Source organism: Pseudorca crassidens, chromosome 14 (assembly GCF_039906515.1).
Source record: "Pseudorca crassidens isolate mPseCra1 chromosome 14, mPseCra1.hap1, whole genome shotgun sequence".
NCBI lineage: Eukaryota > Metazoa > Chordata > Mammalia > Artiodactyla > Delphinidae > Pseudorca > Pseudorca crassidens.
The window spans coordinates 37,288,306-37,296,481 of record NC_090309.1 but is presented as its reverse complement, the minus strand read 5'-3'; positions in this window follow the sequence as shown (position 1 = coordinate 37,296,481).

Here is an 8,176-nt window from a genome sequence, read left to right as displayed (position 1 = left end):
CAGCAGACCACTGAGGTTCTTTCAACACAGATGCTCTTTAACATCTGCAGTTTCAGAGGCTCCCGGGCCCAGATTTCTGGAATATCTCTCCCTCAGAAGTGTAACTCCCTTTGAAATCAGTTCCATGTGAAAAGGGGGTGGTTTCTGTTTGATACAGAGGTATAGATAATATCAACCATTATATTGTCAAATAAAATTCCAAATGCAGCTCAACATGCTGGTTTAATGCAGTTTGGGTTTGGAAGGTGAGAACCCCCAAATGCATTTTCAGTAGCCAATTTTGTCACAAATCCTACCATTAGATGCAGCATTAAGTAATTTAACCCTTTCTTAAGTCTTTGGGCAAATTTAAGTGCCTATTACATCTGCCCTCAATCTTGGGAGTCTGTAGTAAAAATGCAGTCTGTATGGTATATGGATATACCACCATGCAGTATATGGTGTATTTGATGAACATCATACATTAAAAGCCATAACAGAGAGTGAGGGAGAGGAGAACAGACAGTGAAAGGCATCCTGCCCTGTGTCAAGGGCACCACTCCAGAGTGACATCTGCTCATAAGCTGCTGGACAGCATTTCTCCCACACTGAAAAAATTATCCTTGTGATCTGCAGATTGAATGTCTTGTCCATGTGTTTATTAATGGTTTTACATTTCCTTTCATCAAGTCGGTAGAAACATTCACATGTCCTCTAAATGTATGTAGCTCTGTTGTTCTTTGTGGAATCATGGCTGTAACTAGCATTTTGTTTGTCTCTGAGTGCCTATTATGGACTAGTCCTTATGTTAGGGGTTTATATAACATCTTCAGTATCCACATCAGCTCTACAAGATGGCCATTACAATTTTCCTTGTATAGATGAGGAAACTGAGTCTTGGAGAGGTTAGTAAATTGCTTCGGGTCACAGCTGGTGAGTGGTAGAGTTGGATTCAGAGCCTCCAGAGTGCATGCCCTTTCTGTGGGACCTTGCCACTCCTCAGTTAGTCTTCCTTGTGCCATCTTAGAGCTTTTCCTCCATAGCTTATCACTTGACCTTGGAAGTTCCAATTTCCTGAGCCAGCCCCTGGGAGAGTTTGATGAGTTAATTCAAGTTTCTTCATCTGTTGAGGGAACTGAAAAATCCCTGAGTGTAGACCTCAAATTCCATTTACCTTGGATTCCTCCCTCCTCAGCAAGTGGCCTCATGAGTGGCTGACCAGCTCAGTGGTGGCCGGTGGGTGTTTGTGCATCTGGTTCTCGTCTTGGCTCTGCCTCTAACTCACAGGGTGACCTGAGGATGTCACTTAACCATTTCATGTCTCTGGTTCTCCAAATATAAAATGGAGGCATATTAAGAATGATCTTTCCTGAAGACTTGCATGGACTAGCTAATTAGGCCCTGGATTACATTGTAGAGCTAAGAATCATATTAATTCAATTCAATAAACATTTATTGAGTTGCAGAGTAGGTGGAGGCCGATGTGCCTGGCCTGTGGATGCACTATTCTAAACATTTCCTTCATCTGCACCCCTTTGAGACTTCATGCCACCTCTAAGGATGCCTTTATCTCCACCTACAAGTTTCTTTAATTTGTGTGCTAAGACTCACTCTTGAGTGCTTCTTCATCCTTGCTCACTCTACTTTGTTTGCAGGGAAACATAGCATAGTTCCTTCTTGTCCTTTAGGAAATTCTGTTAGAATTCAACCAGTTTGGAAAATGACCTCTTCCTGCTCTACTAAACTGGTCTCGATTCTCTGGGTTGGAGCATGGCATGGTCCATACAGGTCTACACTGTTAGCTCAGAGACGCATACTTTTTTTTATTTCAAATGTGGCACCTGACCTAACACTGAGTCTTCCCACGGTGAGATCACGATCGTGACAATAGAAATTTCATGTGTTTGGGCTCTCTGTCAAGTGCATCCATGAGCCTGAGACACAGCATTCCTGAGATTCCCAAGCCAGATCTTCCTTGGTCTCTGTGCCAGCCCATGAGATAACAGCATGCTGTGAACCCATACAATATCGTGTTTACCCTGTCTGGAGCCGGCTCTCCAAAGGTTGAAACTTTACCCTATTTTGGGGGGGAACCTGTTTTCTTATATTTTCATTTGGGATCTTTTAGTAACAAGATAGCCTTCAGGGACTGTGTTGTGAGCAGTTCTGGAATTGATGGGTATTTTTACATGTGTGTACATTTGCTTCTGTTCCTTTTTTGGTGACCTAGCAGAGAGAAGAGTCTCCATTTGGCTGGAAGCCTGGGATGATTTAATCTCTACTGTTTGAGTGGCATTCATTAATGTAGCAAATGTCTCAGAAACTTAGTTGTCTTAGGAATACCAGGGGAAGGTCTTCAAAGAATCTGTACCATAATCAAAGATATGTAAAGAGTATATCCTAAGAAGAATGAGCAGCCCTGTGGACCAAGAGCAAAACTGCTGAAAAGCATTGGTGGAGGATCATTAGCTCCCTAGTGGGTCTTAATGCTCCATTTCCTCAAGTTTGAGCAGTGTCCATTTCATAAAGCTTTTGGTTTGTGGTAGGTGTTGTTCAAAACATGATGTACAGTGACTTGAAGCAGTGGACTAAAGGAAGAAGAACTACTACTTTGGAAGAATAACAACAGTTAAACACCTAAACTTGCAAAGCAAAGCAAAACAAAACAAAACACCCCAAACTCAAAGCAACAACAACAAAAACGAGCAAACAAAAAACCCTAAACCCACAGGAATACTGTTAAAGCCACTCTTCTACTTCTTCTGGTATCATCTCTGGAAACCAAATTTTATTAGAAATATGAAAATGGGATAAAACTTTTGAAACAATTTCTTGTCTGTTGGGTCTTTTCTTCCCAGTCCCTTGATTATCAGATCTCAATTGTAGGGGATCCAAATACATCTTAAGAGCTTTGTCTTACCCATTAAATTTACCTGACAACATGTAGGTTTGAAAGATTAAAGATAGCAGGGAGGGTTTTACAGATTGGGGATCTATTTGTGTTTTCTGAGATTGGGATCACTTTTTTTAAAAAGCTTTTCAAGGTAATGACTGACATGCCAGAATGTGCGACGTCGCAAATAGCTATCACAGATGAAGTTGTTCAGTGAAGTTCATTAGCTGTACTGTTTTTTACTGCATCCCATAGCATTTCAATATCTGAGATGCATTGCCCTTCAAGAACGGCCACTGCTGAAAGGCATCCTGTACAATAAGGTTTCCTCTAGGTGGGAACATCGTGGCTCCTAATCTTTTGTTTCTACCATTAACTTTGGAGGAACTTTCACTCCTCTAGGAATGTCAGCCAAGCTGACTTTCCCATAGACCCCGAGTCGTATTAGTTATGAAATCAGTGATTCTATTCATTATTATGTCACAGTAGGATGGGCTTCATACTAATTTTAGAAGCTCTTTTCTCTTTGGACCACACATGCCATCAAATAGCCTGGTTTGCCTTTTAGGAGGTAAGAAATCAAAAGTATTCAGTTTTGACCTTTTAAAATACTTAGTAGTCTAGAAAACTAGAGATTTTTCTTGGAAACATAGTAGAGGGGTTCATGATTGCTTTGTAAGATTATCAATTGCATACATTTAAAAACTCTCCAGAATTAGAAGAAATATCATGACAAGTATTTTAAATATTCACTGTCAGGAATGTACCATAGGCCAAGGTCCTGCCATTCCCAGATGGCTCCTTTAGAATTTCTTTTAATTAAACATTGCTAACATTTTGCTGCTTTGATTGAGGCTAGATGAAGAAATAATAAAGCAACTCAATGAATGTAAATTAAAATGCTAAGTGTTGTTAATGCTGTTAAATGTTTTGAAGTTGTTAGGTTTGTGCTCTGTGAATTAAAGGAAGGGTATGATCTCAGGCCTGGGTAAAATATGTGTGAATCCATGTTCTTCTCAAATACAATTGGAAATATTGGCCCCTATAATTTGATCCCTTCAAAATATTAAATTTACTCCAAGCAAATAATTAAGGACATATGCAAAGATTTAGCTACGAGTTGATAATAGCAAAAAATTGGAGGTAACCTAACATTTAGGTTGCCCTATCTTAGAGGAAGAGTTAAATAAACAATGGCACATGCATGCAATGGAATTCTTATAGCCACTTGAAAAGATGTTGCAGAGGAAAGTTTGATGATGTAATAAGATGATCAAGATGTACTGAGTGAAAAATGCAGTTCACAAAATAGTATACACAGCATTCATTTTTAACTCTTTTGGGGTCCACATACCTCTTTGAATGTCTGAGTAAAATGTACATTACTCTGGGCTTCCCTGGTGGCGCAGTGGTTGAGAGTCCGCCTGCCGATGCAGGGGACACGGGTTTGTGCCCCGGTTTGGGAGGATCCCACATGGGCCCGTGAGCCATGGCCGCTGAGCCTGCGCGTCCGGAGCCTGTGCCCCGCAATGGGAGAGGCCACAACAGTGAGAGGCCCACGTACCTCAAAAAATAAAAAAAAAAAAAAAGTACATTATCCTGGATGGTATTTCCCAAGCTTTGCTCTTAGCAGTTTACCCATAAAACTTGAGTTTCTCCTTGGTTTGTAAGTTAGGTAAATCATGTAATACTGACTTTGAAACTTTCCCCTAAATTTTATATAAACAAAAAATTTCATGCATAACTTGTTTAAGAGGAGATCTACTATTCATTCAGATGATGTTAATGTTCTTAGTGCTCGTTTTTGAAGGTCTTTCACTCATTCATGCTCACATGTGAAATACTCAGCAGAAAGCCTGACAAGTAGTAAACAAACATACAAATGATACTGTTATTTTCACTCACATGCATTGATTTATCCATTCAAATCCTTATTGAACAACTACCTTGAAATGGCTAACCAGTGATAAATAAGACTGATACAGTTCTGCTCTCCTACAGCTTTTTTATGCCTATTGGGGGAAGCAGACATCAACTGACAACTAAAGAAAAAGGGAGACAGTGCTACAAAGTGGAGAGAGAGTACCATGCTAGCACAGGTGGGGGCACTCAGCCTCTGCTGAGATGTCAGGGAAGCTAAGATCCTAAGGGTGAACTGACATTAGATTGGAAGTTGGGGTAGAGTGGATGGGAAGGAAGCAGCATTCCAAACAGAGGGAACAGCATGTGCAAAGGGCTCTGAGTCAACACTTGACCTGGATTCCAGTAGATTTTCATAATTTAGAAAAGGTATACTCTTAATCATTGGCAGTCAAGAGAAGTATAAGCATCGCTTCTTCAAAATGGACTTCTTTGTGTTTTCAAAGTTTGTCTTCCTTAACTCTATTTAGATTGGATGTCCATTGCAATTATGGTGAACTTCCCAATACCTCCAAGTATATGCAGGATGTATTGTGGGAAGTAAGCCAGCAAGATTGTTCAAAGACAAAGATCGAGCAAAGACAGCATTTGATCACCATTATTTTTCTGGGGGAAAAAAAGGTTCTGCTTGCCCCATAGTGGGTACAGATGATCCGACTTTCTTCCTTCGAAGCCTCTTTGAATATATAAATAGATGCAAGTTCACCAGGAATTAAAAATATGGTAGATCGTTTTGCAGGCATATTTGACTAGACTGGACCCTCTTATCAAGTGTCAATTATATCAAATTTTGCAGCAGGCTTGAGTCCATGAAACCAGACTTTGTGGAAGAGAAAGTTCAGTGCAAGTTCACAGGCAAAGGATGTGACAGAACCACTTTGCAAATACGAAAGATTGAAAGAAACGTTACTTCCCCATATTTAAGCATTACTAGCCTCCCTCCTCCTACATAACATAGTATAAGATAATATTGCAAACAAATGCCCAGACAGATGCTGAATTATTTATAAGAACAGGCTACTGATGTGGATTAGAGAGAAGAAATAACAAAGCAAGAAATAATAATGTTATTGAGACTGATAAAGTAAAAGTACATAAGCAAATGTGAGTGAACAATATCTCTAGAGATTTACACCCACAGAAAAGCTGTATGCTGTCACTTGGTTCATGTAGATCCTTACTTGAGAAGAGAAACAACACCTGGGGAATTAGCTGTACTGTATTACTTAACATTTATTTATAACTTTTCAACAATTTCCATAACCAGCATTATTTAGTCACAGATGTCTCGGTAATCAGGATCACGGGCTCTGACAGCCATATTTTTTTTAAAACAGATGATTTGTAGTATCTCAACGATGTTTGACAATTTGGAACTTTCCAGTCCTTGCCTATTCACTATTGTATTTTTACAACAGACTGCGTCAGCAATGGCAATTAGAAGATTTAGAAGCTCTATTTTAGCGCTCTTTTCAAAAGAAATATCTAAAGACTGTCTGTTTCTGAGGACTTTATTGTTCTGTTTTTTTCAGATGTGAGTGGCCAAGATAGTATTTAGGTTTTGGCTATGAGCCAAGAGGAAATCTCAATGGTTACCACTGAGGTAGGGATACAGAAGAGCTAAGAATCTTAAGAGGGTCCTTTCTCTTTTCAGAAAGTTATTCTAGGGTGAAGATGTGCTCCCAAAGCTTCCTGATGTGCCACATCTACTAAATCCTCCTAATTTTAAAGGACTGAATCAGGTTTCCTTACAGTATAGCAAAACCATATTTAAATTAAATCGTAGCTTTAAAAATTAAAATATCGATAATCCTCTCTATTCCTGATTAGGATTTAGAAGGCACACAATGTACCTTGCAATGTATTCTTCCCCCGTGTGGGCAGGGACTTTTTCATGCAGTCAGATTTGTCTTTTTTTGTTGTTCTTACTCTTTTATCCCCAGTGCCTAGAACAGTGCCTGGCCCAGAGTAGGTGCTCCACAAACATGAATGAATGAATTAATGTATTTAAGCAATTAAAGTAAACCAGAACAGAAACACTCATGTGACCTATACATATAGACCTTAGCAGTCTGGGACCACAAAATTGAGTCACATTTGATGCCCACTTTATGATGGCTTTGAGCCTCTGCCTGGCTCTATGGGAAGCTAACCCTCAACAAGTAGCCCCAGGTATTTCTTAGAGGTCCTGAATGTGAGGGATCCTGTGTGTTTAGAAACAGAACCAATAGTTTCTTCTCTAGCCACGTGGCTGAGCCATCCTGCCCCAACCAGACTCCATCTGTAGCACTGCGAGAGAGGTTACTGTTTTCCTCTTTGCTACTCCATCCCAAACCTGACACAGACCCTTTCCTTAATTCCGCATGGCACAGCTGAAACCAGGCTGCAATTTGGGGTAGGACTTGATTGAAAGTTTAGTACAGGGTGTTAAAAACAAAATTCAGTGGAGTAAATTTGAAGATCTAACTGGCTTTATTCAACAATTCATGAAACGGGCAGCATGCCATCAAGCAAATAGAAAGATATTCTGAGGAGCCGTACAAAATAAGAGAGTTTTATAGAAGTGGGCAGGGACAAGGAAAGAGCAGATTACCTCATCTTTCTTTGGGGAACAGAAGGAGTCTATCATGTGGATTACCTCACTAGTACTGACCTGGAAATTCCAGATGGACCGGTTTAAGATTACCTGGGAGGAGGTGAGGCTGCAATTAGGTTGGGTATTAAGTCTTGGTTTGCTGATGTGGGTCTTAGCACAAGTGACTCCATTTTGGACCTGTTGTCTCTTTTTAACCTGGTGAACATCTCAATGATTGCTGCTATGTTAGGTTGTGCTTAGAGCCCATGAATCCCAAATCTGGCGTCATGAGACTGGAGGCACTGTCCCCACGTGGCAAGGGCCAGTTCCTTCCCACTGCTGGGAGTCCCCTTCCACTAGGTCACACTGCCTTCTACAACATTTGCAAATACGTGAGTGCCTAATGCTTGGTCCAAACAACAAATGCTAAGGACATTCAGGTCCAGGTGGTCAAGGGTAACTTTACCATAAAGGTAAGAGCTGTTGCTACTTGAAAAATATAGAAATGAGCTAAAAGGTGATCCTGATATTAGGTAATGCAGCTAACTACCTTTGAACAGAGGAACGTCTGCTTCTCAGGCTAAATAGCCAGAAAGTTTAGTCCGGGTAGAAACTGCCCTGGATTATGTCAAAAAGCCAGATTCTACAGCATGTTGACTTCACATTCAAGTGTAAAGTTAGGCTAGATTTTTTTAAAAATCAGGAATCCATAACAGGTCTTTTATTTTTATCTGTTGAGGTTTAGATTTGCTTTTGAGGCAAAATACTAGAAAGAATGTGATGCAGAAGTAGTGGTCACTTTAACACAA